Genomic DNA, 12,220 nt, shown 5'->3' with positions numbered 1-12,220 from the left:
GCAAACTTCGTTTAAAAACTTAACGAAGATACTGAATTCCAATGGTTTCTATCTATTTTGAATTTTAATCAGTTCAGCCCATTTTAAAAAGTCTGAATAAGTTTCAGGTACTTACATAATTATGATACCTGTTCAATACGTTTTAAAATTCATTTAATGCTTTTAGAATGAAGTCCATCTTTTGAGCACATATTATAATTATTTATGTAAGTAATAAATAAATAATGAAATAAACACTAACCGTGAAATATATTTTTCCATATCCGACGGAAACAACTTAGACTTCTAGTTCTAGATTCTAGGTAGGTACAAATTGGACTTATCATGAAGAGGTCGTGAAACGTAGCAGTTTTGGAAAAAACGCTTTTAAACGCAAGTTTGTTTTTTTTTCAATTGGCGGCGCTAGTTGTCTTTGGGTTGAAACTAAATGTTGCATCCGTACCTACTTAGTTTACGAGAAACCTATCAAGGTACCGTGTGTCGTTGAATTAGACGCCTTTTTGTTATAAAATACAGTTTTAAGTAATAAGAACTGTCAGCAAATTTTAGAAAATAACTAAATCATGCTTGGGTGAGTACTTTACTGAGTTTACATTTTTCATTCATCAGAAAATATGTAACCTAATCCCGATGCGGCCATCTATCGGATGACTCTGGAACTATTTTTTTTTAAGAGTTAAGAGATTTTGTTTTTCTTACAGAAACCTAAATCTGTGTAACCTATGTATAGTATGGCATCTGATATGGTAAGTATATTTATCGTTAAACTAGTGGAACAATTTTATTTCAATTTGATAAGATTTGGGCTTGATGGGATTTCTTTCAGTTCCCGAGGAAAGTTGATTGAGGGCGTTATTTATAATTATCATAGCAGTAACTAGCAAATTAACAACTATTGTTAATAGTAAATGAGCCTAAAAGACAGAGGGAACATTCTCGTCCTTCGAAGACGAACCAAATTTGAGAGTTTCAAATTATAAATTTCCTGAAAAATACGATAGATTTTTGGGGGTAAGGGTGTAAGGGTAAGGTTAAAAATACGTTTCAATAGAACTAATGCGTTCCGTTAGCTGGTCAACGCTTGTAATATAAGTAGGTTACTCCTTTTTAGATTGAAAATCATAATTGCAACTTTAACTTTTAAAATGAATCTAATTCGATAAAACTGTGCTGATTTGAATTTTACAAAAAATACCAAAAGGCTGAAACTTTTAAGCCGTTAGGTAGTAACGTAACTGAAGATACAAGATCTTTATGATCTTAAAAAACTTTAAAGTGACTTTATTTTGTTTTTGCTTTTTCAATTTAATAACTACTTTTTTTTTTGTTGCACCTTTCTACTAGTTTTTCTGTACCTCCTGTAGGTTGGCTGGTAGAAAATGCTTTTAGCATTAAGTCCACCTTTTGTACACTTATAGTTCATATTTGTGCAATAAAGTATCAAATAAATAAATAAATAAAGTAGATAAGTACCTAACTATAAGCATGTCTCTGGTTATGCATGAAAACATTAAGTTGTACTTCATGTTCCAGGGTATACTTACGGATGTAAAGATATAAAAAGTAGGTACGCCAAAATATAAAATAATTATAGTTTGGGCACAATTAGTTACGAACATTCTGCTAACGAAAGCGATATAGGTACCTAAGATACATTACAACTATACTTACCCAATTTTGATAACAATATAAAAAGCATTTCGTTATTTTGCCGTAAAATCAGCAATTTATTCAACGATAAAGTAGCGACATTAAAAATTTATCTCTTGCCATTTTTCTACGCACTTTCGAACACACACACGCACACACCGCGTGTGCTGACGTAACCGCCACGCACACATGCACACACCCAATAAGTAGATTGAACTAAATGGTGAAATTTAAAAACGGAACAAAAAACAACGATTCGCTCACGCACACATTATCGGAAATGCAAGCTGATCATTAACTCTCATCATTGCAAATTTCACCCTAAAGTGCAGCAAATAAGGTGTGATTTCAAGATGAGAAAATTAAAACTTGTAGGACTAGCCGTTTCGTGTTACGCATGCAGTAATGCCTGCACACACGGAGGAAAATTTGACTGTAGGAACACCGAATTTCATGCTTGTGTTGGTGAAAATGCGTTGGTGTGCGGGGCAAATGCATTCTTTTTATATTGTGTTGATGATTTTTCTCGCCATGTATGCAGAGTTGCGTGTGTGCGTGTGTTGTTGGTATGATGGATTCGCATGTTTGTATTAGTGTCTTTTTCGTTTTTTTAGGCCGCGCCGCACAGTGGGCTGGGTAAGCAGGCTGTGAAAAAATAATTTTAACTGGCACACTGGGAAGCAACTGTTTATATTTTCGCCGCATTTGCCCGCTCTTTCTGTCGCACGGAACGTCATTATGTTTTTAAATTGCGTTCCTTTTTGCATGTTTTTTGTTTGAATTGTTCGATGAATTATTAATTAAGCAACTATGTACATACACGTACTATTAATTAAAAATTGTGACAGATGCGGTTTTTTTCTCGCTTTATTTTTATACGTAATCATTTTGTAAGTACTTATCACGTATCACTGAAATAACAAAGATATGTATAAGTAATTAATCAAATTATTAAGCATTAATTAGGTACCTGCCTGTGGCAGAAGGTGTCGAGCTGCAATAGGACTCTACAGCCAGAGAAGAAGATGCGATCAAACCTCTTCCCATCGAATGAATTGACGCTGCAACTTCTATCTATCTATCATCTTCTCAAGATAAATTACTAGTTAAGGCTAGTAAAAAAATAATTAACTCATTTCAATAAATAAGACTATGGTCATATTAGTCATAGAGCTACCTAGGTCTACCTATCTAACCGAACAAATCCAAATATAACCTAAACTATAGCTTCCTCCTTCAAACGCATACAGCACGAAGCATTTTGCAAAAAGTAAAACAGTTTAGAAAAAAAACCCTTCCGACAGATTAGGGTTGGAAACAAAATAGTCGAGTTTTAGAATCCCCCCTAACTCCCCTTCTAACAGGCTAGATGTCTGTCTAACAGCCGGTTTCTGCAACGACACACAAAGTTAAACCCCCGCTAATAATTTAAACAAAATAATATATTAAACTTACTTTTAGTTTAGAATAGAATAGTATACGCTTTATTTTGTACCATTAAAGAAAACATTACAATATCATAACTTATGTTCAGGATATAAAGTAGTACAAAAAAAGGCTGTCTTATTGCTAAAAGCAATCTCTACCAGACAACCTTTGGATGGAAGAGACAATTTTAATATAATTAGTTTAGCCTGCTAGTATATTTTTTTTAAAGTTACGTTACATTGAAACTATGTATGAAAGAGACTAACGAAAGTAAGTGTATTGTGCGGAGATGAATAGTTGTGTATGTAGGAGTCGTCCTAGGGGGCAGTAATTCGTCTAAGTAGGCGACATACTCAGGAAAAGCCACATTATAATTTTCCGATATTTTATTATATGATTTTCATTTGAAATCATCGAGCGTGTTTGAAAAGACTTATGAATGTAGATAGATAGTGTAAGACATCATAACTTAACTTGGGTACAAAAGGCGGTCTTATCGCTTATAGCGATCTCTTCCAGACAACGTTTGGGTGGATGGACTAAAAGAATATATGTAAAGGAAGCGAAAGAAAGTATGCCAGCATTGTGTCACGTGGAGATCCATAGTCTCTGCCTACCTTGCTAGACTTTAATAATTATCATTTTAATTATCAGTTAATTAAGTAAAGTTTTCAAAAAAAATATTCTACCTATAATATTTAGAATGCTAATGGTAAACTTAGATTATGCTTCAGGAAACCGGCTATAGAGTCTGTCCGCCGTCGCCGCCTGCAGTACGTGAAACAAAACAAAATCATAGCTGCGTGATGGTTCAAACTGTTTTATTTCTATGTCTCAGAGGGGTCGAAACACAGCGGACTGCACAGTGCACACCCACCATGATTGAAATAATAACTGAACCTCTGTACAAGAGGATCCCGATCGAGTTATAATCAAGATACAAGTCTCATTATCACAATAAAAGTTATACAATTACAGGCTCGAAAGCAAATCATATATTATCACCCATTCCGGTAGTCAGGTACCAAGAACATTCATAACTAAACTCATTATGAGTAATCTATTCTATTCTCTGTGGAGGCGTAAGTATCTGAACGTGGCTCACTCGAATGGAACCTTTGTGCATATCCCCAAGGTCTACTCTACTCTTCCTAATACCTATCCTTATTACAACAACCGATTGGCGAGACAGTATTCTCTGCCGAGCACTCTTGCCGAGGTCTTTTCAGGATGACATTTGTAGAGAAAAAAAGAGATTCTCTTGCTTCCGATTCCGATAGAGGGCGTATAAAGCTAGATCTGTCAATGTCATAAATTGACATTTGGTAAAAATAAGTTTAGAAACATCCGTGACCTCTTTGAAAAGACCTCATTGGCCAAGGATACGCCACTCTACTACCTTTTCATGACACTAATTTCATAAAATAGGGATATTCAGAGTGGGAGGTAAACTATAATGACGTTCTTCTCGTTCACATACATTCACATATACCTACGTCACAGTGGCACGCGGCACGCACGGTGGTCAGATATTACGTAGATAGGGCATACTTAGAACTAATGAAACTAATGTTAGAGTCAGACAACGTTAAATATACAACAAGTAAAATCTGTACTTCAGAGGTAAACAGTAACAGTAGATATGAATATACCATCAGCAGAAAAGAAGAAATAACTGAAAATAAGTCTAAGAAACTAAGGGCCGATTTTTCAATGTTCAGATAGACAGATAGATAGCGTTTAATCGACAGATAGCGAAATATTACATTTTTCAAATGTCAGATAGAGCTTATTCGTCCAATAACTCAGTTAACTGGAGAATAAATCTATCAGCTGCTTGGGCCGCCAGATAGGGCTTATTCGATTGATAATTTGACATTTGAGGTTATTGTAAGTTCTTTTTTGCGTTTATACCAATTCTAAACTACCGAACGCAGAGAATAATCGTCATTTTCAATGGATATTTTCGATGATATTGATGATATGGCGATCGAAGAAGAGGCAGTAATGAACGAATATATTAATCCATTGGAAAGGAAAGTCACAGTCGTCAAAACGAGGCCTGACCATTACAGCATTTGGGATGCAAAAGAATTTCATCGCCGAAAGGCACCAGACTAGAAACATTATGTTGATTTATTTTCAATCATTAATTTTATAAAACAGGAATGTAGCAGCACTTCCTTCATAAAAAAATATTAAGGTACATATAGTTTTTCATTTTACGATAAGTAGGTAACCTATGCTATGTATAAGTATCTAAGACATCCGGGATGATCCATGGCGGGATGATCTTCAATGTCCAGTATTGGACTGCTATAGGCTGAGGAGAAAAGAGAGAAACCATCCAGTACTTGATAATAAAACATAGGTGTTATAATTATTTCTTTCAGTTTTATTTGTTAATTCTAAATTAAGGATATGTTGAATGGTGTATTGTTGGAGCAAATGCCTAACACCTTTTCTTCTTCATCGATAAATGGAGGTGCATTGGAGGGCCCACCTCCAGTTTTCTACATCTCCTGCCTTTGCAGGGAAGACTTCTTCTTCATTGTTTTTTTGATGCCCTCGTACTTTAACTTAAGGGTTTTCCATGAGCGGACACTTGTGGTTATACCACTGGAGTCTTTTTATTTACTATATTGTCTACCAAACTCACTACACAGTAACTTCAGCATTATTAAAATTCGCTAAACGCTCTTTTTTTGTGAAACCATTGTGATTCAAAAATAATAAATTTAAATACCAAAATCAAAACAACCAAACCAAACAGTCAGTGAGGCTTTTTGCTTGACAGTGATAGTTGACACTGACAATTGAAATAGTAGTCTGTCCTGCTTTAGCACTAGTGTCTGCGCATATACTTGTTTCATCTCTCCTGAGTTCAAATAGAAAAATCGGTAAGCAGGCCGATAAACAGCCAAATAAAATTATTCGTTAGATAGTTATTTGACGTTTTATCCTGGCATTGAAAAACCGGCCCTTAGTCATTCATAAGCATCTTGACGTCACAGAACTCTATCTAACTCACGGTGTTGTGGCGTAGACACGCACAGTGACCAGGTATAGCTACTTATTATAAACTAGCTGTCCCCGCGCGCTTCGCTTCGCCTTAAAAAGTATTCCCGTGGGAATTCCGGGATAAAAAGTAGCCTATGTTCTTTCCCAAGGTCTAGACCGTATGTATACCAAATTTCATTCAAATCCGTTCAGTAGTTTTTGCGTGAAAGAGTAACAGACAGACAGACAGACACAGATACTTTCACATTTATAATATTACTTAGGATTAGGATAATTGTACCCCTGTACTCTGTATAACTGTACAGGACACCAGATAGAGCCAGAGCTCCGAAGCTTAGGAAAACTCAAACTGTAGCGCTAACCACGACTGTATTCTGGTCAAATTTGAGAATGTACCGATTGCGCGAAAATTCTTGTTCGTTCGTCTGACTAAGGCCTTGGTCTCCTATTTACGCCGTAGTTCGCGTCCAGCGTCACGCCGTAGGCCGCGTCACGATGCTCACTATAGAAATGTACTGATGCGGTCTCCCTCACACGCCGACGTTGGCGCGTAGATGTTATGAGTATCGTGACGTGGCCTACGGCGGTGACACTTGACGCGACCTACGGAGTAAATAGGAGACCCGGGCCTAAGGCAAAATGTCAATTTTGCAATATAGTTCATCGTCTAGGGTTAATATTGAAGATTGCGCAAACGTAATTTGGATTCAAAACTTATGGCACAATAAATATATTGTACAATATTATTGTAGGTTTAGGGTGCGCCTAAGAGAGTGACCCCCAGTTCTCTAGGGGAAGACGTCATGTCCCAACACTTTGAACTTACGTCTACGCGGCCATGTATGCGTGCTCAGAGAGGTACGAAAGCTCCTGGCATGTAGAGAGGACTTAGAGGACTCCATTTACTTATTATACATACCCGGTTACTTATATGTACTTTACTGCTATTTTAATTTTTATCGTTTATTTCCTGCCTCATCCGTTTCTGATGCTTGAAAGACTCAAAATCCCGTGTACCCCTAAGTGCAATCGGGTACCATGTGAAACGCTTTAAAGGCGAAGCTCTCTCGGAAAAGTTAAGATATATATTTATTAACTAAAATACTAAATCAGATTTCAGTACACACATTCGTACCTCCATGCAGTCTTGACCATTGACCGACGTCTCAACTATTGACGCGGGGTGTGCATGTGTGCGTGACTAGTTCTATGCGAGCTCTATGTGTGTGTGCTATGTGTATGTGTAGTTACGTGTAGCGATAGCATACCAGTAGCTACAGGTGGCATGGGTTTGAATTTAATTATTAGTTGCATTTTTATCTCTATTTATTTTTCTAAAAAACTAAAAAAATCTAGAACTTCAGAAAATGGAGACGATACAAAAACCGAATAAATACCTAATTATTGAATATCTGTCGTCTTTTGTCTTTCCTTATTGAACGTTAGTTAATTTTAAAACGATATTTATTAAGTACTCGTATGTATGTTCACCTTACATTCATGGTAAACGGTTTATCACAGTTCTAAAGTCCAACTAAACATGATTTGGGTCAAAATATTCGTTTGACTAAATGACGGGAGTGTTAGCGACGATCACAAACATTCCAAAACTCGTATTTTGAAAGTGTTTCGCGCTGATATGTTAATTTTATTAGCCGCTCTACGTTATTTACTTTTTAACGGTTTATTCTGCTGCAACATTTTATGCTTACTTAAGAATTAGCGGTTACTTTGCTTTAAGTTTTAATTTGTAAACTAAATTAGAGAGTTGCACTGTTAAACTTCTCATACATAAATGATTGTGCTTTGAGCAAAACCTTTTTACCAGATGCGTGTTGAAATCGCAAGAGTTCAAAGGTCTTGTTAATGTCAATGAGAAACTTCGTAAATGTACAAGGAATGTGGCGTGACGAAACACAGGTTAAAGTGATCCCAAATGTCACAGAAATTCATCACTCGCATTTCTCATTGCTTAACAAATTATACACCTTTAAATCCAGAATATTATCTGGTTTCTACCAAATACGAGTATGTTAAGAATTTTTATCTATTTTAAGTTTAATCATAATGCGTACTTTTATCTGCAAAGTGCTTAAAATGAATGAATTCAGAAATATATAATTATATATTTTCACCCAGTAGTTTTTAATGCTAACCTTACTACCATTACCGTTCGGTTACCGCACTATGGCTGCACATGTGTGCGTGTGCTAGACAACTCCTAGACAGCTTGACCCACTGGCCACGACCTTGCGTGCTTCTTATGTTATTGTTCGATCTCTTTCTTACCCGTAGCATTCTTACATAACCCCTCTCGTTCATACGTGTGACGTGTGGCTAGACTTGACAGCTCAGCAATGATAGCGTCTTAACTGTAGTAGTTCGTAAATGGGAGTAGTAAGGGTGATATTGGGTTGAGGGAATAGTAAGATAAAGTGGGTTGGATAGTTTGAAGAAGTGTGTGGAAGGGGTCGGTAGATGGCGTGAGGTGTGAGCTCCGGGAGTCTCGTGGCTAGTTCGATAGTTTTGTAGTAGTTTCGTAGCGAGCTTTTCTTGATAGGGTGTTTCTCACTTTCTTTTATTGTTTAGTTGTCTAGGGGAATAAAACGCGTGTTTTAACTTTGAACTAGGTGGAGGTGTTTTGTAATTGTACCTGCTTTTGTGGTTAAGGCTAAACGCCGTAGCACTTACCTATTGATGATATTATACAAACTTTCACTGTCTCGTAGGGTGCTTACTTATTTTTCAGATCTATTTATATATCTATTAGTGTTTTTTTTAACATATTATTAAGTACTCCCTACTTAAAAGAACGCTTTCAGCTTCGTTGTGAATCTCACAACCTGACACTGCGCTCTACCCACAATCTCCGCCTTAATATCCCTCCTAATACCACTAAATTCTTCAGTGCTTCTTACACAGTACGCGCTATCACTTTGTGGAATGATCTTCCTTCAAAAATCCGACAAGCACCAACTCTGGAAACCTTTAAGAGAATGGTGAAGGAACACTACCTTAAATCAAGTGTTTAGCTGTTATCAGATCATTAAATATGTATTATAAAATCATGTATGTAGGTATAATATGTATGATATGTATGTGTATGTATATGATGTATGTATGTATATGTATATATGTGTTTGTATATATTTATATATGTATTATATATTGTATATAATTGTGTATTATAATACAAGTAGTAGGCGTATGTACTTGTGTGTATTTTTTATTTATTTTTTGCTTATATTTAGTGTGTAGTTAGATAATAATAACTTAAATTATACTATATTCCTTGAGTAAGTACACTGTACCCCTTTTATATCTCTAGTCCATCCATCCAAAGGTTGTCTGGAAGAGATCGCTATAAGCGATAAGACCGCCTTTTGTACCCTAGTTAAGTGTCTATGTAAAATTGTTAATCATTTCTTGGTGTACAAATAAAGAGTACTCTATCTCTATCTCTATCTACTCCCCTGTATACCATATGTTAATGGGGTACAATAGAATAAACGCTAGACTTCACAAAAAAAATAAAGATATTGACGTTTATCATGACTCTCTCGGCTCATATAGGAATAAAGTACTGGACGCCCTACATTTAGGTTAATTAGGTTTAGGTTTTTATTATATCTACTCATAGTTGCATGTTAGTTTAAGTAAGCTGTTGTAAATATTAAAATGTTGTGTTCACCTATAATTGGGGTACGTACGTGAACAATTCTTGTATAAAATAATATTAAAACCTTTATGTATGCTATCCTGTTGGTGTAACCTTATATAAATAAATAAGTAATATTTTTTTTTAATTAAAAAAAAAATCTTATATTTAGTCAATGTTGTTCAGAATGACGTTCTATCTAATGCGTTTTCCAAATACCTAGGTACCTTTAATCTTCCAAAGTATTCATTTCAAAGCTCCCAACTATTATTATGACACAATCTATTGAAGTATAGCCAGTGTATCATGATCCTATTAAATTAATCCAGTTGACCCGTGAATGACTCCACACTGTGTCCCAAGACAAGCGATTTACACCCCTGTGTCTTTACTTTACGACCCCTGACCCCAGGCGGGGCCCATTCCACTGCATGAGTGCTCAATGTCGGTGTGTTAAATGTTTATATTATTTTAATCCCTTGATCATCTCAGTACAGTGAGAGTTAATGATCATTTATAGAAAAGATTGTTATAATACCTCGTAAAATATAGCATGAATTATACGTTTGTAGTACACAGAACAATTACTTAAAAATGTATCTAATGCAGTCACGATGAACAACTTTTAATCATTTCCTAAAATAAAAAGTTTGCCCTGAGTCCATACAAAATTTTAACTCACGTTACTTTTTTGTGCTTATGTGAGAGTTTTTTTTTTTTCACCAGATAATTATCAGTTAAATACTCAGTTGAATACTAGAATTGGGTCAGACTCCAGGGAGGGTCGTACAAGGTGTTGTAGTAGTAAGTAGTTTAGTGGCCTAAAGGGATGGATTGTGTTTACTTAATGTTAAGACAAGTTAACTCGGGCTCATATATACGATTAACTTAGGATCATTAGGGTCAAACGGTTTTGTACAGATATTTATGAAACTTGTAGACTACCTATAATAATTTACTTAATAATGTTCTTCTGGTAGTGCCACATAATTATATAAGCTAACTGAAAAGGTCAGATTTTACAGTCTGTAAGTCAAGATAAAAATGTCCTAAAAACACTGGCCCTCATCATAAAACGTAGACTAAAGATAGTACTTACTGGTTTAGAACCAGTTGTAGCCCAGAGCTTTCATACAAATCAGTAGTCTAAACCCGGGTTTAAAGTAAAACCACCAGTCTACGTTTTATCAGTGATTCCCACGATAAACCCATGTGATAGCTGCTGGGGTCAAACATGTTACTATTAGCAACATAATGACGGTCCAGTGGGGTCACTCTCTAACAAACGAACGAAACGTTTCTACCTGTCCACGGCTCTATCTCGTTGTATTAAGTGTGCCAATTGCGTCACAATTCTTGTCCTTCGTCCGAGAGAGAGTGACCTTCCAGTGCTTGTTGTTTAGGGTGAAAGTGTCCACCCCTCTGCAGACGTATATTATCTAAGTATGCAGAAGTAGAACTATGCATTTATTTCCGGTTTAGGACAGATGTAGCATGCACAATTGCACTCACAGACTGACAGACATACTAATGATTTGAGATGTGATATACAGACGGGCAGGTTTGAGAAGCAATGGTTCAGAATAGACAAGTTTGTTGATCAGTTGACGGATCCGTCGGCCAGATGGTGGCAGACAATAGTGTCTGTCTAGCCATGGTTTTGAGAAACTGTCTTATTGAATGGGTTGAAAGAAACAAGAATTTTCTGGGAGTCTGTAGGTACTATTGTGTTTTACTATCGATAAATTCTAAAGGTGGAAAAAACTGATGTAGGTACTTATACCTATTAGTTAGAGATGTATATGTCGCAGGCATCTGGTTTAATCTCCTGTTTGATTGAACCACTAGCCCGTTCATTGGATGACGCTACTCAGTTGTATGACTAAAGAACAACTCGTCAAGTGGTTGACTGTAACGTCCAACGTCTTGACTGAACGTTATTCAGCGAAGTCGTTAAATGGGATATAGTATAGCAACTTTGTAATGTCTGGTTAGGATGATCATGACATGCATGCATTTTTTTTCTTTGAAACTATCCGCCGGCGGTGTAATAGTAGGTAAATCCATGTTGTCACACTATTTTAACATAAATATCGCACTTTAAAGCTAATTTATTTGCAAAAAATAACAATACAAGTGCTTTTTGTGTCAGCTGTTCGCAGATTTTAAGTCCGCTAACTAGTTGGACGTTTTGTGACGCTTGTACAATCAACGTTCGGCCTAGTCATACAACTGAGTAGCGTCATCCAATGAACGGGCTAGCGGTTCAATCAAACAGGAGATTAAACCAGATGCCTGCGACATATATACTGAATGCCCGAGTCCGCGTTGTTCTATGACTAAACGTAAATGCCTAAAATGTAATCCATATCCATACTAATACAATGAGTAATGAGTATGTGAACTATGAAACTTGGGAAGGAAGTGGTGTAAAAGACTGTTTCTTAATATTTAGCCTCAAAG

The sequence above is a fragment of the Plutella xylostella genome, chromosome 8, assembly GCF_932276165.1.
Source record: "Plutella xylostella chromosome 8, ilPluXylo3.1, whole genome shotgun sequence".
Lineage (NCBI taxonomy): Eukaryota > Metazoa > Arthropoda > Insecta > Lepidoptera > Plutellidae > Plutella > Plutella xylostella.
The sequence above is the reverse complement of the archived record's forward strand: the minus strand, read 5'-3'. Positions refer to the sequence as shown.